Source organism: Lissotriton vulgaris, chromosome 5, assembly GCF_964263255.1.
Source record: "Lissotriton vulgaris chromosome 5, aLisVul1.2, whole genome shotgun sequence".
Lineage (NCBI taxonomy): Eukaryota > Metazoa > Chordata > Amphibia > Caudata > Salamandridae > Lissotriton > Lissotriton vulgaris.
In genome coordinates this window covers 1,505,128,196-1,505,152,597 of record NC_141693.1, presented here as the reverse complement: position 1 = coordinate 1,505,152,597, position 24,402 = coordinate 1,505,128,196, and positions in this window count along the sequence as shown.

Sequence of the window (24,402 nt, the reverse complement as noted above, 5' to 3'; positions counted from 1 at the left end):
TTTTCTTATCAATACACTGATGTTTTATTCTACCTGGAACAGCAGAACACGAGCAGTCAGGACACCTATCTGAAGAGGAACATACCTTCCTTCTCAGTAATGTTTCAACAGTCACTGCCTTATCAGGAAAATTGCAGCAGTTGCATTTGTTTACTTTGGAGATTAAATATGCGGACTGAAATTCTACCGACAGTTAGTACATGAAACTACTTTTGCCATTTAGGAAGTCTGCGCTGGACCCAGTAATGCCTTCCAAGAACAGCAGCTATTTTTGGATCAGACCGTCAAGAGGCAAGTAGCAAGATGCCAAGGACGGCTCAACCAGATCCAAAGTTTTTGTTTACACACCTCTGACCAAAGAGCCTGGTGGTCTAGATGTCGTCTGCCAATATTAATGTAATCTCTTTTCCACCATCTTCCCCTGAGCAGAAGTCAAAATGCTTGGATACCACAGGTCATAGGGTCTCGCTTGAAGCAGATTATCTTTGCACATGGCAAATGCCGCTTGCAATCAGTACCCTGCATGCATTGTGAGAAAGGCCTAATATGGCCAACATCAACCTACCTGACCACTGGAAATGGCTCTTCTTCCAATTCAGATAAAGTTGTCAGAATGCTGCAAAGTAGATTTCTAAGTGTGGCTTTGTTACCATGGACTCAATCTCACCATACACTATCTTCAGAGACATGCCGGGATGCACTCTGCAGGGTACTGTGAGGCAAATTTGATGAGTAATGGGTTTTTAATGAGAAAGCTGACCTCCTGGATAACAGTAGAACGGATAGCTGACAAAATCTTGAGCACTGTAAAGTGTGAACAACTTATTTCTTTCATGAGATAGCCAAATTGCAATAAAGTGTCAATTCCAACATATTTAAACCTCACAAAAGTATAACTTCAACGATGGTGATAAGTTTTCACTGCACTCAAAGTTGTTCCCTTAAATAAGAAAATGCTCACTACAAAAAGCCCCAGTTACGCCACTTGCAAACACAGAAAAGAGGAGCACATACAAGCAATGCTATTGTTATATGCACAATTTGTTAGTTCTTCACAAAGAAGGGCTACAAAAGAAGGCAGCACAGTAAGAGAAACAAACATCACGAAATCTGTAATACGTTATAGAAAATGCATCTTTTATTCCCTTCTTTCTTGTACATAAAAACAGGGACACAAACTCAGCCAAGGACATACACATCACCCTACCCACCCATCAGTTGCCACAACAGAGTTATGCAACCTCATTTAAACCCAATAGCCACATTTAGCAGAGTGACAGTATCCATCCTCTCACCAAATCCCTTCCCAACATCTCATCTTTCCTACTGGGCATTAAAGAGACTGAGCACTAACCTCAAATGGCAACCAGTGCCCTGGTCGTCTTATTCAGTTTACTTGTAACTCCAGCAAAGAAGTGGCTTAAAGCCCACCTGAAGGCCCTCAGCAGTGACATGCCCATGTTAAAGTCCCCTGTCCCAGAAAAGTTCTGGAAAAGGCAAGTGAGAAACTGTGGCAAGTCCTCTTTGAGTCCCAGTCTTTGCACCAATCAAGTTTCAAACCCTTCAGACGGGCAAAGACAACTCTGGTTGTTTTTGTAGTCCGGTTCTCCTCGAAGCACTGGATCTGAAAGGAACATCCATAAAGCTTTCCTTAGCTGTGAGGGAATCTTGCCTTTCACTCCTCTTGTTGACTAGTTAGGCTCACCTAGATCCAGAGTGTTATGAGTCAGACCACCCTGCCAGAGATGCTCTCCTCTGCATGTTTTTTTGTGGATGCATGAACCCTCAGCCAGGTACCTGGAAATAGTAGACAAAGAAAGCTGTTGGTGTTTTATAATACTGGGTTATTTATTTTCTCCAATAAACACACAAACCTCGTGTATCAGAATTATAGTAATCTCAGCAGTCTTTTTTTTTTTTTGAAAAACATTATATCATTCACAAAAATTACAGGAGTAGACCTACAACCACAGGAGCCGGACACTGCATTTAGGAGATACGCATAATAAGTTCAATAACACAGCTCTTCAGCCGGCAACCCTGAGGTCCGGCAGCGATACAGGATATATGTTGCATTGAACACAGTGCAGATCGCATGCTATTCATAAGGTTTTCATTTTGCCTTTAACCCCCCCCCCCCCCCCCCCCCGAGACAAGATAAAGAAGAAATACAGGATATCCGGAGCCGCACAATCGAAGATACAATAAAGGTGGGTAGGTGTAGGAAAGTAGTGGCGGACCAACTGAAAGGGACAGTAAAGACGCAAGCGCTAGCGAGCTCAAGGAGGGTAAAGAACCGAACAACCGATCTCTCATCGCGGCCGCCCACCCTCATACCCCGCCCACTTATACATTCCAGGATGAAACAGAAAGTACTGCTACCGGACACTGCAAGAAGAAGAAAGAGGCCATAGAACAAAACAAAGGCAAAATAACAACCTCCCCCCCCCCCCCCACACACACCCTCCACCCCTGCAATGGCTACGGCCTACCCCACTAGCAGCGTGCCTGTCGCCCATAGAAATACCCTAAAAAGAGAGAAAAGAAAGAAAAAGGGGCCATAGAACAAAACAAAGGCAAAATAACAACCCCCCCCCTCCTCCCTGCACCCCTGTAATGGCTACGGTCTAACCCACTAGCAGCGTGCCTGTCGCCCAGAAACATCCCTAAAAGAGAGGAAAAGCGGAGGAGGAGAGATAATAACACACTCCCGGACTCCTTTACCCCCCACCAGATGTAACCACCCCTGAACATGGTCAAAATAGAATGTAGCGAAATATAAAAGCAATCCGGGGAAGTCTGATACACACCACCCGACTCGCGTACATTACAGGTCACAATCCCAGCAGCGATAAAATATTATGCCAAACCCAAAAAAGACACAAGTTAACCCTGGCCGGTACGATTATTAACCAGAGCACTTATAATCCAGACCACAACAACAGTGAAAGCAGCAGAGCGTTCATCAAAGTTCAAGTCAGTACGAACAAGTCGAAAAAGGGATAAAAGTGCACGGCATCCACAAAGCAAGTGAGGAAAAGCGTGGAAGGATAATGAAGCTCTCCGATAACCACAGGTGGTCCTGTTGAGGTACTCAAGGTTGCCCATGTCGATGTTCAGTGGGTTATGGCTCAGGCAGGGGAAGCTAACAATGTTCACGGGCGCGCAAACCATCCTGTAGGGATCAGCAGCGCACACGGAATCCGGCTTCCGCACAGGGTTCTCGAAGTTCAGCCCACAATGTTCCATGGGTAGTACCGCTGGCTGAAATAATGCCGAAAAGTCGCCGTCCGGTCTCCGGCAGATATTGTCCACTGTTGCAGACAGTGACTGGTATTGGACGATGATCTGTGAGTGGAGCGCCCCAATGGCCGCCATTACGGCTTGCAGTGATGGCATGCCTTCTGTCCCCTCCATCTCCTCTCACGAAGCGACAGAGCAGGATATGAACCCCGGAGGTCGACTACTCCGGGGTAGCAGGCGCAACCGGAGCAGACAACAACAATGGGTGCCCTCACCTCACGATTTCTACACCTTCGCCGCTAGTCAGGGCTCCGGTCCGTCACCCCCGGGAAGCTTACAGTGTCTCCGGGCGTCGGATACAGGACCGCAGCAACCGAAGAGCCACGCTGCGGCATCTGCGGTGTAGACAGGATATTAAATCGCCATTGGAAACAAGTAAAGTGTGTCTCCGTTCGAGAGACCGGACGAAGCCCAAAGTCCACAGCCGATGTTGTTCAACTCCAGCCCGGGTGGGTTGGAAATCGAGGCCCCGGCTTCCACGCTGAGTTAGGCCGAGAATGAAACACGGCGTATCTTCGTCACCCGATAAGTTAAAAAGTTTGGGATTGCACCTTCAGAGTCAGTAACTCCTCGCGTACACGGGAGTCAGGTGTAAAAGCAGGATAAATTGCAGGATATACGAGCTGCTGGCAGAGGTCGGCGGAGCCGGGAGCTTATGCGGCCATCTTGTTTTCCTGCGTAGCTCCTCCCCCGATCTCAGCAGTCTTAATATAAAATACGATGAACATTAGAAAAACACAACGCATTTTATATAGCCCATCCCCACTATCTGTAAGGAACGAGCCAACCTTCTGCTGAGTCCTATCTATAATGTCAACGTCACGGGTATTGTATTGGCTGATTAATTAGCATTTTCCCATCTACCTTATGCTTACCCATGTACTACCCCTGCAACCTTCGAAGGTTTCCAGGCCTGCACTTGGGCATTAGCTTGCTGGCATTTTTCGAAGTAGTCCGCATTTGTGTCTGCCCCGCACATATTCATGGGTCTCTTTAAGCCTCCCTCGCCCCTGATCCTCTATGACGAGGGGAGGGGTAATTGTTGTGCAGCATCTTGAATCTGCATCACAAAACAATCAATGCCTCAGACACATATCCGAAAGACAAGCTAATGTATCAGATCTGCTATACGCTGTGCCGGATGGCCTATATTACTTAGTACATATAGATCTCTGTTCAGCAGAAAGGTAGCTTTCTGCATTTCTGTTTTTAGGTTTCGGCTACCGTCCCACTGCGAAGCAGTGGGTGGGCGGAGCCGAAATCTTTTGTTAGTAGTAACGGGGCCTGAACACGCCCCTCTTCTCCATTGGCTGGCCTCGTAAATGCTGGCCAGCCATTGGAGGAGAGGAGCGTCACTGAGTTCAGGGCCCGCCTTGACGCGATTCGGGGGCGTTTCCGTGTCTTTTTTTAAGTCACGCCCTCTCCTCTTCCCATTGGCTGGAATTTTACCTTCCAGCCAATGGGAAGGGGAGAGCACGAAAAACACGCCCTTGCCTTACGGACTCCTGTCCATGCGAACATGTAACTGCGCAGTTGTACCCCGCTACGGTAACAGAGGCAACCTTGAATTTATCGGCAGAGGTATGACCCATTCAACACTAACTTCGCACTCGTTAAACCAATTCATTTTACTAATCTCAACTATCTATTCATCCTTACTAACACAAAATAGAGCCCGATAGAGAGACCCGTTTCGAGCTCCCCTTTAAAATAAAACTGCCGGTGTTCAGTATTGTATAAACTGTGCTGTGCAAGAAGGAGGCCTCTTTACGTGTAGGTGCGGTCACGTGACTCAGTAGAACCATCGGCCTCCATGATCAAAAACCGTAGGTCTGCGGAAAGTTGGAGTGCGGTGGGGGCCAGACGGATTAGCAGGAGTGGAGCGTTCCACTTGGGTTAGTTCAGGGGGCGGAACATGGTATGTGGAAAGGGGGGGTGTGCAAAGTAGCCGACGCAAACCTGGGTTTTGCAAAGCACTCGTGGTCTCACGCACGGTGCGTGTCCTCCCCGTGTGAACGCGCCTGGCTGGGCCAGATCTGCGAGCGAGAGTCCCCGGGGCCCGCAGCGTGAGGTGCTCTGACACCTGGGCGAGGCAGCCCGTCTGGAGCGCGCGCGCATGGCCTCGCGCCGTAGCTTCATGATCAGCACCGGAGCACCGCGAGGAGACTGCAGAAGAGGGGGTCACGCTGCAGGGTCCGGGGGATCCCACTGCAGGAGGCGGGGGTGCGGCTCGCTGTGATGCAAGAGCCTGGCGGGGACCACCGGCAGTGAATGCACTCACGGAAGGCCGGGAGTCGCACCGCAGGTGGCCAGGTGGATGCACCTCGGGATGTCGGTGTGATCTCCCATATTCAGGTTAGGGGGAACTGCGCTTCAGGGAGTGACGTGACCGTGCAGACACCGGCTCACACCGAGGTGCTTCTGCTCCTGGAGGAACACAGCGATGGAGGCCGGAGGATGCACCGGAAGGAGGCTGGGCTGGTGAACTGCACGAGGCTGACATATTGGTGCTGCAGAAGGCCGGGTGATCTCACTGCTGGAAGTTGTGTGTGAGGCAGGAACTGACCAGCCGCAGGAGGTTGGGGTAACTGCACTGGGGTGACTGGGGCTAAGGCACTGGCGGAGGTTGAAGGGACTGTACTGCAAGTGATAGTGACTGCGTACACTAGGGGAGGTTCGGGTGACTGCTCTGGAGAAGGGTGGGGTGACTGCACTGGAATCAATTGGCGATAACTGCACTGTAGGTGATTGGAGCTACCTGCGCAGGCAGAGGTTGGGGTGGTTGTGCGGAAGGAGGTTGTTTGGACTGCACCAGAGGAGGTTGGGAGACTGCACGGGTGACGCTTGAATGAGGTTGGGTGCGACTGCAAAACTAGAGATCAGGGGGCATGCTCTGCTGGAGGCTTGGGTGACTGCACTGGTGGAGGTCGGGGTGACTGCTCTGCTGGTGTGACTGCACTAGAGGAGGGTGAGGTGACTGCGCTGGAGGGTGTAATAGGTGACTGCACAGGTGGAGGGTAGGGTGACTGCTCTGCTGGAGGCCGGAGTGACCGATGTGATGGAGGTTAGGGTGACTGCTCTGCTGGAGGGTGTAATAGGTGACTGCACTGGTGGAGGTTAAGGTGACTGCTCTGCTGGAGGCCGGGGTGACTGCACTAGAAGAGGGGGAGGTGTCTGCGCTGGCAGGTGTAATAGGTGACTGCTCTCCTGGAGATCGGGGTGACCGCTGGGGTGGAGGTTAGGGGTGCCAGCACCTCAGCAGGTTGGGCGATTGCTTTGCGGGAGGACGGACGTGGCTCCATCGGAGGAGGAGAGCTGCACTGCAGCAGCACAGCGCCAGCACTGCACAGCCGCGGCCTGGGCTCCCTGGAGCGCGGGGAGAAGGATGCCCGGTCCCCCGGATACACCCGTCCCTCGCCCGGCTCTACTCTGCACCAGGCCCCGGGGCACTACACCCGCGGCCTGAAGAGCGCCCAGGAGGAGGACCATGCCCGGCCTGCCAGGCTGCCTACACCACAAGTAAGTGGCACACCGCCCACCCCTCCAGCACACACAACCACACGGAAACCCACACTGCACAGCAGAAGACACACATGCATACACATGAACATACACACGCACTTCAAAGCAGAAGACACACACAATACATCACTGCGGTAGAAGGCCACACACGCGCACACAGACATACATACACACGTGCACACACACACGCACAGTACATCGCTCTTCCGGGGCATGCACGCACACATCACTGCGAGAAACATTCACAGGCTGTTCTGATGTGCTTCCACTCACCAACGCATAGAGTTAGTCCACCCTTCCCTCCATGTGCTTCCTCTCCCGCCGAGCCTGGCCCGCCTTCCTTGCACGTCCTGGCGTGTGTTGTTGGGCTCACAACGGCGGTGATGTGTGTAGCTGGGCTGATTCTGTGTTCCATTACGCATTTATTGTGCATGTTTAGTTTTCCTAGCGGGGCTCACGTTTCTGTATGTGTATGCATAGGCTGGTAACGTTATGTGTGCTGGATAAATGTGTTATTTTCTTTTCACTGGGAATATCAGTTTGCGGCGTCCATTTGAGTTTCTGTGTTTGTGCACTGGGACTTTCGATGGCCTGAGTGTGTTCTTGCCGCTGTACTCAAGTCTTTGTCCATCTTTGTGTATTTGCTTCTGCATGTGTATCTGTGGCAGTGTCAGTGTGCCTGTTGTTTTATTTGTATGACAGTCGGTATGTGTCTCCATGTGCCAGGTCTCGCATTTGCGAGAGATTAAGCTATTGCCATTGTAAATGACAATGCCATTTATTTATCGGTTTTCAAAACCAACACATAAATAAAAAGTTTGTCATTTACAATGCCAATAGCTCAAACCTTTGCAAAGGCGAAACCGTTGCATTGTAAATGCTTGTTTTTCTTCTTTTCTATTCATTTTGTTCTGCAAACTTTTAAACCGGACAAACACAAACCCCCGGTCAGTAATATACCCTGGTCTAACTCAGCACATCATATGGTGACAGTAACCTTCATTGGCTTTGCCCACAATTGTGGTGAAATCCTCTCGCTGGTGCCGTAGGTATTAACCATAGCCCCTCATCATCTAGTCTAATACCTGGCATTTCTGTTACTTTTGTCAGCCTGATTAAAGCCAAATAGATTTTAAAATAAAACTGTACTCATGCACACTGTTAGCTTTTATCATTCAAAACATTTGTTTTCTAGGCCATAAGCCTTTCACATGCACACGCCAAAAGTTAGTGCATTTTTATTTGTCATAGAATTGTACCCCATCTGCAGCTAACATGCGTCCGTCACCAGGAAAGTTCTGCAATACAGGTCACCATGTAATGGAAAGAGGAGAAGTGTGGCTCACTGGTTAGAGGACGCAGACCTGGAAGCAGAGGTCAGCCCGGGACCAGGGTTCAATTCCCGGCTCGGCAGGGTCTTGAGTCCTAAAATGTCCACCGACTTGACAATTCTCGCTCCGGTGCCTACTCGATTCACAGGTTCACACTCTGCGACTCTGGGCAATAGCTTGCTTAATCTCCACAACGGCCCCTCGCGGTGGGATGCCTGGCTTTCACCTTGTGGATACCCTGCCGGGGTTATCTCACAGGGGGATACCGTCCTCTGGGCAATAGCTTGCATAATCTCCACAACGGCCCCTCACGGTGGGATGCCTGGCTTTCACCTTGTGGATACCCTGCCGGGGTTATCTCACAGGGGAATACCAGGACGGGTTCCCTAAGAAAGCGCTTAGATACAGGGTCGGTGATTTGCGCTATATAAATACATGTACATTTACATTTACATAAATGATGCCGTGTTGAAACTGTGCTTGGATAACTAGTCTTCATTTTAAATTTCCGTGGCTATGAGCTCAAGCCTGGAAAACCCAATGGGATACTGCTTCTGACTATCACCAAGTACTGTAAAAATATAACTGAAACCAAAAACTTACCAGCTAAAGTTTCTATCCAATCAAATTAAAGGAGCAATTCAGGTTCTCTTCGGGGTCTCGGAATTCAAGTCAATGTTGACAGATATAGTTTGTGTTCAAAGTTAAAAACCAAGCTATTGTGTTAACATTTTTCAAAAGTGGGTGGAGGTGCCCACCTTCAATAGATACTTGATCAATACATACATGTCCATTGTATCTATTGATCATGATCCAAACTTTCCTGTTGCACCACACCTCTGGACTCCACTGCTTTACAGTTTGACTGTGACTGGTCTCAAATGGCTAGGGACAGACTAAAGCTACAAATGATCTCATCTCCAAAACTTTAAGGACTTGAGAGATGGTTAAAATCAGTATTGGATAAGAATGGCCACCTCCAGCCAAAGAGCAAGGTCGAATGCCGGTGGCGTGAGGGCCCAAGGCCTCGTGATCTCTGGGAGTAGGGAAGAGATGAAGCCTAAGGGTATGAAATAGATCATTTGAAGAACGTTTTTGCAGCTCTACAACTCAGGCAGTGTTTGTGGTGCATGGATTTCATGGCTCCTAGAAGTGCCATCCATTCTGATTACCTAGTCACCAAGGTATTCTGCAGTACTTCCAAGGATCATGACTGCTCTTGAGGACCGGATAACTCATCCTCTTTCCAGTTCACTTCCGTAATGTTGCTTACAAGATTCCAGGCTTCACCTCCAGCCCACTACTTAGAACTGCAATCCAAGTGAGGTTCAGTTCTTGGTGATGTTTGCTTTAGCCTGGTGCAGAGTCTTTTGGATATCCAAATGATGGAAACATTCTGGCTTGATGGCTAGTGCTTAAACCCTGAGCCACCCAAAGTACTTTCCTCTTCTTTCTAAAGTTCATATAGCAGGAGTAACCTACCCTGATCAGAGAGAAGTGTATGGCAGTATTCCATTACCAGGGAATCAACTTATTTCAGGGATAGGGGAGACCGTTATGAACAACAAAAACTGCACACAGCCATGTTCACCATGGGCAACAGCTGGAGAGCCACTAAGCACATTGTTCCAACGGACACCTATAAACCCATCTTACGATTAAAAACATAACATATGCCCTATGCATAAGGAGTGGCAGATATCTGGTTATGAGACTGAAGGGAACTTTACAGGGGTGAGCTGAAAGAACAACTTTCCAGAAGGCAACACATGAAATGGTCAGCACATCTGATCTGCAATCACTCCCCTCGTAGCCTGAAATAAGTAAGGGTGAGGGAAGCAGAAAGGCATTGGAAGTGGCCGAGTATGCTGGTGGTGCAAGTATACAGGTATGGTTTGCTACGTGTTGTCACCCTGAGAGCTGACGACATGCTGCATTGGTCCAATGAGGTATGACTGGTTAGATTGGCAACTCCTATGAACCAATCTAACATAGCCTCACTTGAGTTTCAGCACAGTATGCGGGGGCATGCACTGATCGGAAATGGGCAAACTGGAGACCGAAAGCTTGCAACATCAACCTGAACCACGAAGTATGTGTAAATAGAATGGATATATTAACCCACTGCCGTTATGCATGTACAGAGTGTGACTGAGAGGAAGTGTGGTTTTAACGGGTGATCGCATGTTGGCTGGTCTGGTGGTGTGGATAGGACTAGCTGTGGCTTGAAGAGGATGACAAGAACATCTGTATGATATTATCTGCCATGAAGTGCCATACCAATCACCTTCTCTCATTTCTTACCACGTATCCTTCTCAGTTCAGTTCCATTCTGTTATAGTGCAAATAATTTACATGAGTTTGGTAAGATGGGTGACACTAAGCTAGGAGACAGGGATCGTTCAACCAGAGCTTAATTAGTAAATTAATAAGTACCAGGGTCCACAGTTATGCTCAGAAGCTTGCACCCAGGCCTTTCGAAGGTCAGGATTCCAAGTACCAAAGCTGCATAGTCTGGATTCCACCTCATGTCTCTCCACCACCAGACACTGATACTCACTGCCTCTTTATCTCAGTCTTGCACTTTCTTTTTCGTCCCGGCATTCTCCCTTTGTGACTGTTTTTCCGTTTTTCTCCTCCTTTCACCCTTTTCTGTTTTTCTCTCTCTTGCTCTGGGTCAAGGTTTGTTGGGGAAAAATAAATGCTGGTTCCCAAAAATGAGTACAAGTGGGCCCCACCCCAACCACCAACTGATGTTGAGCACTGCCTCGAGCACTGTGCTATGAATTTCAAGCTGCCATCCTCAAGCAAAGGAATGGAAAAGGTGGAAGAAGGGCAGATGTGAAAATAGGTGAAGAAATCAGTTATTATACACCATCTGCTAAATACCTTGTACATTAGGGCTCAAAAACAAATGCACAGATAAAAATTACCAATAGGATCCAAACACGTACCGCACCCCGTTGTTCCCTACCAGACCTGGACTGCTATGCATTCGGAGGCAACAGTGAGCATAACTACATGTTGCCGCTTACACAAGCAGAAGACAAATCTTGTAATATACTAGCCACTCCTGCTCTTTCATGAAGTTGTGAGCAATATAGTCTTGTCCTGTTGTGTGTTGCAAGGCAGTACATTGTGCCAGATGCAAAAACAACAATTGATGGACAGAATGTTGCACAATGGCAAAACATTCACCCCCAGTCACAGATATTTGGTTAATTCATTGTTATTTTGCTCACCACACAACCCCAGTTCAGACATGGCCATATGCAAATCAGTCTTGACCCTGTGCCCCATGGGAACAGTCCAGCCCGAACTGCCAAGCCATGTCTTTCCTGGACTGGAAACAATCATCCTAGGACCGGTTTCTGTCTATCAGCCGTCATCAGCCAGGATAGCTTGATTCCAGTGGCATGGAGAGCACGAGACTCACGTCCGAGCATACCCGTCCCACTCGGGGTGACCAATGCAAAAACAACAATTGATGGACAGAATGTTGCACAACGGCAAAACATTCACCCCCAGTCACAGATCTGGGTCATACTGGAATGGCATGGTGAGCAAAAAAACGATGGATTTAGGCCCAGATTACTGTACTGGGGTGAATATATGACATTGTTCTGCATTCTGTCCATCAACTGTTGTTTTTGCATTTGTCACCCCGAGTGGGACGGATTGCTCAGACGTGAGTCCTTTGCTCTCCATGCCACTGGAATCAAGCTATCTTGGCTGATGAGGGCTGAAAGCCTGAAACCGGTCCTAGGATGCTTGTTTCCAGTCCAGGGAGGACCTGGCTTGGCAGTTCGGGCTGGACTGTTCCCATGGGGCACACAGTAAAGTTGTGCCTCTCGCTGGAACATGACAAGAGCTTCTGTGTCTGCTGCTGTGTGTTTCACAGTAAAAAGACCTTACACCAGCACTGAGACCGATGGTTGGCACACAGCAGGAATCTTTGGAGATACCCGATATCTTTGTGAGCCTTATCGCCCTCCTGAAGTCCAGGTAGTAGGCTCAGTTCCCCGCCTGTGACAAACGAGAGCAAGGTTTTCACAGTGGCCATGAGAGACAATGTCCAGTAATAGTTGTGAAAAGGCAGTAAATGTAAGACTCAATGCATTTATCATGGACGTTAAGTAGCATTTGTTGCTCCTAGGAATAGTTTTAATTGTCCTTACCTATCCACTTCTCATGGTCACATTTTCTTTGATCCAAGTGCACCCATGGCCAAACATGTACCCTAGAAGGTTTTTTTTAATTTTTTTAATATAGCGCAAACTAGACCCAAGACTTCGGATATCAGAGCTCTTTACATGAGCACCAGTTTCGTCACAGAACACATTCATTTTTGTTGGGCATGGGGAGATTAAGTGATTTGCCCAGAATTACAAGATGTTGAGCGTCGTTGCTGAGACTCTAACCCGGTTCCCCAGATTCGAGTTCAACCATTCTAGCCAAAAGGCTACATCCTCTCCCCTTTGTGCTCATAGCATGTGTGGCTGTATATACATATGCAGTGCATACTCCTACCATCTATGTTGGGCTCAGATGTTGCAAGTTGTTTTCATTTGAAAAAGTCTTTTGACTCGCAAGGTCTCTGTGACTCCTCCTCTGGTCATAGATGCGCATGACCACCAACTTCATTGTTAGATTATTGTTCTCCACCATCAGGTACAAACTCTGTCTAGTGTGCTCCTGGTCTCGACGAGTTCGTTCCGGTCACAGCCTCGAGTTTGCTGTCCGGGCCGCTAGGTCTTCGGGGCTCTGTGGCCCATTGTGTGCTCTTGACCACGGCATCTGCAAGTTGTGCCTCTCGCTGAAATAGGAGAGCTGCTGTGAGTGCTGCTTGGCGTTTCACCGTAAAAATAACTTATGCCAGCACTGAGACCAATGGTGCGCACACAGCAGGAATCTTCGTCAATACCTGATATCTTTGGTGAGGCCTATCTCCTAAGCACCGAAGAAGATGTTGGGTGAGTCACCAGTGCTCTCAGCATAGCAACCTAGACTCAAATACATCAGCGCTGATGTCTCAGAGCTAAGAGAAGGGATTTCCCTGAAAGAAGATGAGGCGGATCAAAGGATGCTGCAACCACATCGGTTGGCTCTGGACCTCTTGTAAGAACCAGACCATGGGTAAGCACTGTTGGTGGCCAGACCCCTCCATTTCTTATAAGCGATTGCACATCGGAGCCAAGAACCGCCGCTCAGGTGGGGGCGATGATCATCGAGGACAGTGCAAAAACTGCTGCCACCTTTGGGTGAACCACCAAGCCCTGGCAGACACCGACCCAAGACCTCAAAGCCCCAGTGTACCCTGGAGTTTTAGGAGACCCATGGGAGGATTATGATCTGGACCCTGCCCCCTCACAGACACTGAATTAGACCACATCCCTGTCAGAGCCTCACCCGGATGGAACTCCAGCGTACCACAGCATCATCCAATGCAAGCCACCTACAATAAGGTTGACATGTACACTATCTCTGAGGAAAAGGACTTGCAGCTGGAGACACTGCCCATAACGGATTGTTTTGTTCACTAACTCCCAATGCTCAAAGGCATATTTTGATCCTCCCCTGACATCTTTAAGTGGACAATCAAATCTTGTGTGGTTACGCCACGCATTGAGAAACAGTACAGACCAGGTCCCTCTGACCACTCTACATCAGGTCTCATGTCCCACCAGACTTACTTTTGGCCACCACTGCCAGAAAGAGAGCAGCAACCTAGGCCACCAGGGAACCTCTGCCTCCTGACATGTAGAGAAAGCAGGTAGGTGATGCCAGAAAGAGAGGAGTGGGGCTAGGTGCAACCACCCACTGGCGCATGGCCATCTCTTTAGGCCTCCTATTTAGGTATGAAACTGGGACGAGATGAAGGGGTTCTTCCAGCATCTAACTGAGAAATACAGTAAGAAGGGGGAAGTGCTGGTCGAGGAAGTGAAAGCCATCTCTAATGGCAACATTACGTGTGCTTTGAACGCAGCTGCCGCTGCAAGGGAATTGGACTCCTCAGTTATTCTACAGCACCACTCCTGGCAGCGTGGGTCTGGTTTCAAGCCAGAGATGCAACAGCACCTTTTCAACGTGCCGTTTGATGATGGGGAGCACCTCTTTGGACATCAGGTTGACACGATGATTGAGAAAATGAAAAAAAGTCACTGAGACCACCACGGTGATGGGCGCCTTGCAGTCCCTTCCAACTGGGGCTCCATTTGAAGGCAACAGTCCAGGGGCAGCAAGGCTATCATCAGCAAGTTGTTAGGGGTTTCATGCGAGGCTCCTTTAGAGGAACTAGATCCAAGGGCAGAGGCATCCCCATTAAGGGAGCCTCTCCATCCAAAATCTGACTTCCACCGCATCTCCCCTGATCACACCGCACCTGTCCGAGATGAGGGGGGTGGGACTTCATGGATTTCTTCCTCTCTGGGAGGATATCACTTCGGACTGGTGGGTCTTTTAAAAAGAAAATGTATAAACTCATTTTATTGATTTCTGTGTAAACAAAAATAGTTGTTGCATTCCAATCAGTCCCTGCCGTCCCACCCATCACCGAGGAGCTGAACCATCTACAGATACAGTCACTGGAGTAGAGGACAAGCCGTAGTAATCTCACCATTTGCCCCAAATCTTATAAAACTTCTGAGAACAACCCTGGAATCCCTGAGATAGCACCCTATTAATCAGGATCAGCGCTGAGAGGTTTGCATAAAGGACACCGACCATCGACTAAATAAAGTGCTGAATCCCATCAGAATCAACACCTCCCCGAGATAGTCCCAGTTCACGGTGTCAAACGCCTTTTTCAAAATCAATCAACATAAGAACTGTCTCCAACCCCCCACCCGCTGCATCACAGGCACTTGCCAAGGCCATATGCACTTGGCAAATACAGTTTCTTGTGCTTCAGTTGGGCATTAAGCTAAATTGATCAGGATGGTTCGAAGAACTAAGGATCAGTTATCTATTTGCCAGGATCTTGGAATATATCTTGGCATACTCATTGATCACGGCGATCGGACCGTAGAAGGCACATGTCAAGGTAGGTCAATCTGATTTAAGAATAACCACATTAGTACCTAGATCAAGATCTGAAGGGATCCATAGCAAGTGAGGGGCAGCAATGTCACATAGTTTAGAGTAGTTCTTCAAAGGAAAGCCATCAGACCCCAGGGTCTTCCCAGTCTTTAAATGATGGATGGCTGCGAGGAGTATATCCTCCATAAATGGGAAATACAGTGTCACAGTTTGATTAGCAGTGAGACTGGAAAGGAGAGGCTATGAAATCTCACAAGAATGTCACAGCCGCTGGACATAAAGGTCTTTTTAACTGTCCCCAAACACATGTCTTCAATCGAGGGAATGAGCTGAAAAGCTGCCTCATGGGAAGATTAGGAAATACATAATGGCACTGATCCACAGTGAAGAATCTTAAAGGAACAGAAGCACGAGGCTTGAAGCCTAGACATTGCTAACCAGACTACAAAAGTGACCAACCACATCAACTTCCATCAGGAGTGATCCCAATACATATACATTTTTTAATATTAGCATAAAGAGTGACTTGAGATAGAGAGAAGAGATAGCAATGGAGAAAATTAAGAAAGAAAAAACCTCAATGACTGACTAGAGAACCTGATTGATTTTATCACTTTGTCCTGACAAAGGTGGGGTTAATCAACTGTGAACCACCAAAACACTGTGCCAATATTTGTGTGATAGAATATTTGACGTTTTGATACTCTTCTGTGATATATAATAAGGCATTTTCCGTGATAGATTATTGTTTGTAAAATGAGATGTATTTTCATGTATGTAGACCAGAGAGTAATTAGTTTCACAATTTTTTTTTCCTTCTATCCGTGTCAAACAAGGATTTGGTTAATAGATGAAGATTGAGAAATTTGTGCTACTCAAACACAACCAGATATGATATCATTCCTAATGTTGTTTTATTATTGTCTTTAATATACTGTGATATATCTTATGCACAATGTTTTAAACACTTTGAAATGAACAAATGAAAGTGTGAACTTTCCTGTAACAAGGTACTAAATATATTTTTATGAATTGTATTTTATTGTTTTTTGACAAAAGTACAAATGTTTGCATCAATCAGGATTCAGTATATAGATAAAAAAGAGAGCTGAGAGGTGTATGAATGTATTCCCTACAATAAGACGAATAGAGTGGCATACAAATAAGAGTGTTCTCACAGGTGGGAGTTTGTTGTTACATGTAGAATCCTGTTCCCTTTTTGATAGAAGGGTATCTCTCTTTTGAGTATTGAGTTCACTTCATGATAAGACACTGGGAGCTGTTCCAGATGTATATCGAACATGGTTCCCGTTGGACAGCATATGCACCAGACCACAGGATTCACTAGTCTATATTGCGAAAGGATTGCATCCAGTTTACTTTGAGTTTGGGTAGATAAATACGTTTCAAATAACACGCTAGAGTCGCTCTCCATCTTTGTTGAGCTAGATAGCTTCACTCTATGGTGCTAATTTCCTTGTCGGAACAAGAGAAAGATGACAATACCACAGATCATTATAAGTAACATAGTTGGAAAATCTCCAAACAGGTTGGAGAACAAATACTGGTAAAATTATGTTATCAGTCCAACTACTGCTTTAAATCCAGTCATTAGATACAAGCCAATGTTCTTAAAAAGATGTACAACACTAGTTTTCAAAGACAAAATAAATATCATGTGCACGATATCATTAAAATGTGCCGGATATTGTATGAATAACAGCTTCTGAATCTTTGAAGTAGTTCTGGATGTCTGCAGATTATAAAGTTCAGCCTCAGAAGTCAAAGGGGCTTCCTTTTGAAGTACAACTGACAATAAATAGTGTAAGTCCTCAAAAAGCATGTCCTTCATATCAAGACTAAGCCAGGAGATATGTCTAGTTATGTTTTGAGGTGATGGGAACAAGGTCCTTCCACAACACTGCATTGTTTGTTAAACTGTAATCACATATGGCTGGGTTCTCGTCCAGAGCACTTAACATTTGTTAGAAATCTAATTTGTCCTGTGTGGGGATGGATAGAGTGGCAGCTAATGATAAAACACAATTTAACCTATCACATTAAGAGCCCATGGGCCTACAAGTCTAGAGGGCGTGTGGACCAATGTAACCATGCTAGAAAAGGTGGGTCCCTTATAAGGATGGTTCCCTTCACACCCCAAAGGTGTCATGCTTCATCATAGGGGTACCTCCTCGCATCCATAACCTAGTCAGGATGCAGGCTACAACCCTCTTGCTATGAGGGAGGAGCTCAGGTAAGTTTTGATGGAGGTCGGGTTATTCTAACAACCCTAAGTGAGCGTAGTGTGTTGTGTTAGTGTAATGTGCAGTGCTAAAGTGAATAGCAAACAAAACTGCCTTTACGATTAGCCTGGAACTTTATTGCGCTATCTTGTGGCAGGATTAAAAGCAAAAATCTTGTAATGTAGCTGCCGACATTAGAGACAACTGCATTCAACAAGGTCAACATGTTTCGGCCTAAGAACCTACAAAAGTATTGCAGCCTTCATTCAGGGTCAAAATGTGAGCATCTGCAATATGTGAACGACACACCAGTCAGAATGTGTGAAGAACAAACGACAAAAGAGCGGTATATAATACTAGATGATCCTGTGATGCAGCAGATTCACCGGTGGGCCCTAAACAGTACCAACCATTATTGAACTGCAATAAGTGGTACTGGCAAGTGACACTCACCTACAACTGTCAGGGAGTATACGGCATCTGTCCTGGGCTGTTGACCTAAGGGTACATACGCCAAATCAAACTAATAAGTAAAGTTGATGGTGGGAGAATTGAAATATGTAAGTAACATTAGAAAGAAAGAGAATAAGAAATTACTCAGAAGAGCATAAACAGACCCAACACTGTATGAATGGTCGTCAGTAAGAGGCTGTAAGGTTAAGGGGCACTCGTGCTGCGATAAACAATAGTTGTATTGGTAATAGGCTGTAGTATAGTTCCTATATACCTGATAGGCTCTGCACATTGGAATAATATACACTATAGTTTTGACACGAGACTGAGGTCAGTATGTCTCTATTAAGGACATTAAACTTAATTACTTGTGTGTGCCAGCTACGTCAGAGGTCACTAGAAACTTTCTCAAATGAATAAGAAGGGATTAGTTGCTGACAACCGCATAAACATGACTACTTTTTTTCCCTTAGAGTTGGAACAACATCTTCAGAGTCGTAGAAACAATAGATAACAGTTTCACTCAGTCAATCGTGCATGCTTCTTTTCTACAGAGTTGCACAGAAATAGAGAGACAGGCGTTTCAATAAAAAGGGTTTATCAACAGTCTTATTTCTCATGCAAGTGATATGAACTGCTACAGTCGTAAGACAGAATGCGAAGTATAATACGTACAGCGTTAGCAGTAAGATGAAATAATACTGTAATAGCATGTCTTGTATCTATGACATATATTCATTAAAAATACATACATAAATAACACAGGCTAAAATTCTCTTCTGGTGCTGCTAAAATAATCCTTCCCCAGTGTACATAACCTAAGTGTAATACGAGTGAAGAAGTAGGTGCTGTCTTAGTCTGGTTTAGTTATGCCAAGAGTTGCCAAAAGTTTCTCTAGGTTCTAATCAGCTCCATACCTTAGAATGAGAGAGGTTGGTATCTCTTTCCCGGGACTTGATCTCTTAACATCCCGTAAGGGGAGTCCAACACTGGAGCTGAATTCTCGGCGAGGAAGAAGACAGCTTCTGGTCAGTGCGTCAGTTGGGGACTTGACTTTCTTCGGGACTTGCTGTGGCGAGCCACGTCTTGCAAGTAGGTAGCCGAACCGTGGTTTGCCATGGCAAGTGAAGGCATATTTATACCTTAAAGGTGTTTAGAAATGCCAGTATTGACGTAAAAGTCGGGCATAAGAACGTCATGAATAAACCCCTATAGAATAGATGTTCATGCATAATAAATGAGTTCTTGGAGAAATCAGTATCCAAGCAAGGGGAAGACCTAAAGGCTTGAGAGTCTGGTATTCCAAGAACTCGTTGTGACGTAGATGAACGATGTAGGTAGCCATGCCTGCATTTGGTTAGCATGAGAAATGCCTAAATAAGGGCTTGATTTCTATGCCTAAATAAGGGCAATGTGAATTGTACCTATATAAGGGCATAAATCAGGAAATTTAGATAGGGAATCTAAATCGACACACAACACCCACTCCAATGCCTAAAAATACATTGTATAAAATGCATTGAAAACTGTTGCGATGCATAAAATGCAATGGTGCTGTACATATTAAAGCAATATATATATATATATATATACATTTATGAAATGGCTCGTAAATACTTAAGAAAAAGGTCAGAAACCATTTCATTTCATATTATATAATCATGTTGGTGTGGACAAGGTCATAAATTGTCTCTGGAAGTATTCAAAGAATTCTTGTTCTCGTTGAATAGTTCTACTATAAGCAGATTACTTGTGGCAAAAAATGAAAAATACAAATTTGGAAAAAAAATGTAATCATAGCAAAAAGTTCCAAAGTTAGTTCCTTGTTTTTAAAAGATGAAGGTCAAATTCAAAGTCTCTCAGAACACTGTGTGCCAGAATCAAAAGTCAGTGTTAGGGCTTGGAGAAAACATGACATTTTCTATGTCTGTAGACAAAAAGTTGTCTACCATTGTAGGTGAAAGTTGGATTACCTCGTTTAGAAGACTAACCGCACATAGATGAGAAGCATCGCCTTCAGCATTGGTCGCATCAGCAATGTCCGTATTGGATGTTACCTGCTCGCCTGTTGTTTCCTCTTGTACCTCAGCAGCAGCATTTTGCGTCTGTGAGATCTCAATAAATGCCGTCATCAGGATTGGTAGCCGCTGGGGACAACACAGAGCATGGGCCGTTACCGGGTCAAGCAGAGTATCAAAAACCGTAGGCATGACTGATGGTAGTGTTAGACAGATGTCTAGCACGCATTCTTCACCGCAAAGCAGGCAGCGTAGAACAGGTAAGATGCAATCTTGGCAGATTGGTCTGAATGACAGAAACCATGTGGTATTTAATTCTCGTAGACGAGGTAAACCTAGAATTTGGACGATGCGCTCACGGCACTTCATCTCCAATAGAGCTCTCTCTATGGTGCTTGAAGTGGCGTTGGTGATTTGGCTTGCCATATGGTAGCAGTAGGAGCAAAAATAGGATCCCTGCAATGAGTCCAAAAAGTAGTGGCAGTCCGCCAAACATAGAGTGCACAAAGTTGGGAATTATTCCGAGGACTGCTTGAAAAGGTGCTAACAGTCCTGAACATACATTCTAAAATAGATGTACAATACCGCTCATATCAGACATGTTTAAGATACATTCCAACATTGCTGAGAAATGTATAGGGCAGTTTGTATTCAAAAGGGCATGTATCTCGGCAGAAGTCCTTGCAACTTGTAGATCATAGGTTTCTTTGGTGGAGGTCAGTCGAACAGTTTTTTGCAAAAGAATGGCTCTCATTCTGCTTGGAGTAACAATTTGTCTAGAAGAGATGTTCAGTGAAGGCCCTAAAGGCGACTCCCTGACTGTCTTGGTTTGTGTAAACAATACTTGCATAGACCAAGTGACCCTGGATGAAACAGTCACTAGATATGGAATACCTGGCATCATGCCACAGCAGCTGTGATCATTCAGCATAAGATAACTCCCATTAGAAAGTAGTCCAAAAATTGGATTAATCACTGCAGCTGATGAGCCTTGTAGGTGACAGGATAGGTTTGTAGTGGAACCATCGCAGGCCCCGTGTAAATTAATACCCTGACAAAGGAGAGAACCGCTTAGTGCGTTTTCACAGTTAGAACCGCTAAGAAACACTTCACGCCCCCCACTCCAACATCTGTGTGTGTATGGTAAATTCCAGGATGTCTTGATGTATTCTTTACCCAACCTTTCATATTTGCCTGATGGTATGTGTTTTAGGCAATACTGAAAATGGAAAATTGTAACAGGCAGAGTGATTTTACCATGTATGATCCACTCACCAGCTGGCTTTTCTGCCTCTGTGAATGGTAATCTTTCCAGTTTTTCAATGCTCAGCATCGTATAGTCTGCTCCCCTTTGTGCCAGTTTGATCTGTTTATCAGTGAGATTGAATTCTGAAAACAGTGACGCAGTATTGATTAAACGCCAAGGCACATAGCCTGCACGCAAGTTTTGTAGCGTCCAGCCTAATAGCATGATAGACTGTAGCTGAGACCGACCATGTTGCAACATGACCAAATCTTGTTCCACAATGTCTATGTCGGAAGACACTATGCTGTCCAATGAATATATCCTGGATGACAGAGTCGTTAACGCATTGTCTACTACACAGAGAGATTTCTCTAAATTAATACAATCAATTTCTCGTATTCGTTCTGCAGTCTCTGCTTGGGTAATCTTCCATATTTCATTATAAGCACCATATATACCGGCATATATGAAACGTTTTTGATGCGGTTTTCTTGGTCCTAACAAGAATTCCTTAAGGTCTGCGCCATCTTTAAGTAAAGATAATTGTTGTTTTACATCCTCAAGTGTAGATTTCTGTAGCCAATCAAGGCACAGTTTCCCTACACTGTATGTTGTTACTATCCCAGGATGCTGTCTTTGAACATATCTTGGGTCTGGCCTATTGATATTAAAACCCTGTGCTTTGTTCAGGAATCGATCTTGACAGTTGTTTGTGTCTGTGGGCCACAGCAACCATTTTTTCCATTCTGGATCTGTTCTGTTGTGATGCAAAATATTATGTACGTCGACCTCCCCCCATGTAGCGCTATTACTTGCAGGTATAGGTATGGTTGGTGTATTCAGGGCCTTGATCTAGGCTAACCCAAGGCAAGACGTTTGTTGGACAGTGTCATTCTAAAACAAAATTTGCTCAGGGATGATACAGGCTCCAAACAAAGCTTCTACCCCCGCCAAACTTTTGTACCCCAACTGTTTTTGTCTCAATGTTGTCTTTCCAAAAGACGAAACCCTGTTTAGACAGTTGAGCACAGGGTTTTAATATCAATAGGCTGCATAATAAATTTGTTTTGTATTTGTTAACATATTTTTTGTTCCGGTCTTGTTCACATTTTTAAAATTAAAGGATTCAGCATTGTATAAATTGAACCCTGAAAAATATGGAAATGTCATTGTAAAAGTTTTTGAGATACCCTTTGGCGGTGTAGGACAATGTTTCAATTGGTTATACAAAAATATATACATTTCTAGGTATTGCAGATTTGTGCAAGAAATGATGACCATAATGGTTATAATACAATGCATTTGTTCATAGTCTGTTGAACCCTCTAAATATTCATGATTTGTGAATACTGCAGGCATTTTGTAGATCTCGCATAATATTAACAGTATCAAAGTCCCAATCATCAGAAAAGTTACTAGAGGTAATAAAGTCACTTAATGAAATCTTGAATAAGTGTGGAATCTTCAACAGCTCAGACGGGCCAAAAATGTCATATTCAGTTCTGTCCCAAACTATAACATCTGGTATAAAAACGGCTGTGATATTCACTGCTGACAAGTCTCTTTGTTCACGATGGGATGATTTGTGTGGCTTGAAAAGTAAGTTCACTTTTTTACCTGCTGTGTCCATTTAAATATATCCTCCATTTATCAGCATACCCAGAGTTATTACCAGAGCTAACCAAAGTAGAAAGAAGAATATTCCCAAAACAATCGATAGTTCAATCCATGGTGAAACCAGATAAATATTTTTCATGAGATGAAAAAAGTCAGTTGCTTGTTCTTTGAAAGTTTTTTGCTGGTGTTGTTTCAGGTTCGCTGGGATCCTCAGAAAACGTATCAAAGTTTATGAAATAGCCAGAAGCAGTTCTGTCAATGGTTGGAATTGCATCAGGATTTGTTGAAATTGCTGGAACCACTTGATCACTTGTTACTTCGTTGTAGACAGGTGCATCTGGACGAACTGTTAGTTGGGTCTCAAGAGGAACGAGTTCCATAGCTTTGTTGCTTAGTCCTTTTTTTCTCACAGTAGAATCTTCACAGGTGATGAGTCTCTCAGTTTGAACCTCTTGGATTGTAGCTAGAGGAGTGCGTCTGCTACATTGGCGGAGTCCACTTGGCCTACTGCTTAGTATCGGCCACATAGTGTGATTTAATCAGGTCAATTGACACAAATCTTCACTCCTTTTTACCAGCAAGGGGAGGCAGTAGTACTGTTCTTCATTCATGGATTTCTAGGACAGGTACTGGTTGTCTGTAAGAAGGCCCAAATTCCTTCTTGTCCGCGATCTTTTCTCTGACTAGATCACCAAGCTTTGGGATCCAGACAGGCCTTGCTGTGCCGGTGTTTTTCCCCAGTGGTGGTTGGCTTCAGGAACACGCTGCTTTGTTTCGATCTTAGTTCATTTAAGTCCTGTAAAACAGCCAAACTATCTTTGATATGAAATGTCTTGTTTTCCACCACTGTTCCATGACCATCAAGGTCCGGAACCAACATTCTTGTCCCAAATAAGACCTCATATGCAGTGACACCCCCTAGAGAACTTCTTGGCAAATTGTTAAGACTACGTTGGACCCCATAAAGATGTTTGACCCACCCATCATCCAAACCCAATACCCTAGCTGTTATAGCCTGCTTTATGTCCCAGTTTATTCTTTCCCCAACAGAATTTCCCTCAGGATGGAATGGAGAAGAGTACCGCAATTTAACTGGCCATGGCTTCTTTGTAAGGTCAAGAGCTAAACGCAGGGCCCTGGTCAGTGTGTAGTGTGCCTATTGCGTATGTGCCAATAAAGACTTGCAAATCTTTTATAACAGTTCGAGCATCAGCCGAGCGCTGAGGCCACATCCAAAGGAAACTTGATTTAGTGTTTGTGGGATTGAATTCGCCCATAAGGACGCCTGCATGTAGATAGTCTAATGCTGTCTAACAATGGTGTCTGTAGTGTGCTGGCTATGCTGTAGTCCAGAATCTGGCGGCGTTCTGCGCTGCGATCTCTATTGCAGTTTATGCAGTTATTGACAAAGATGGGAATAAGTGCATTCATCCCTGGGCACCAGTATATGTCTTTTAATGCTAATATTGTTTTAGAGATCCCCTGATGTATCAGACCCTCTCCCAGATGTGTTTTGTAAATCAAAGATGTCCTACGTTCCATGTTTGGAATTACCCTATCCCCCACTCCGAGGATTCGAGCAAACGGAACGCTATTTGCATCAATAATATATGATCATTTGAGTTGAAACT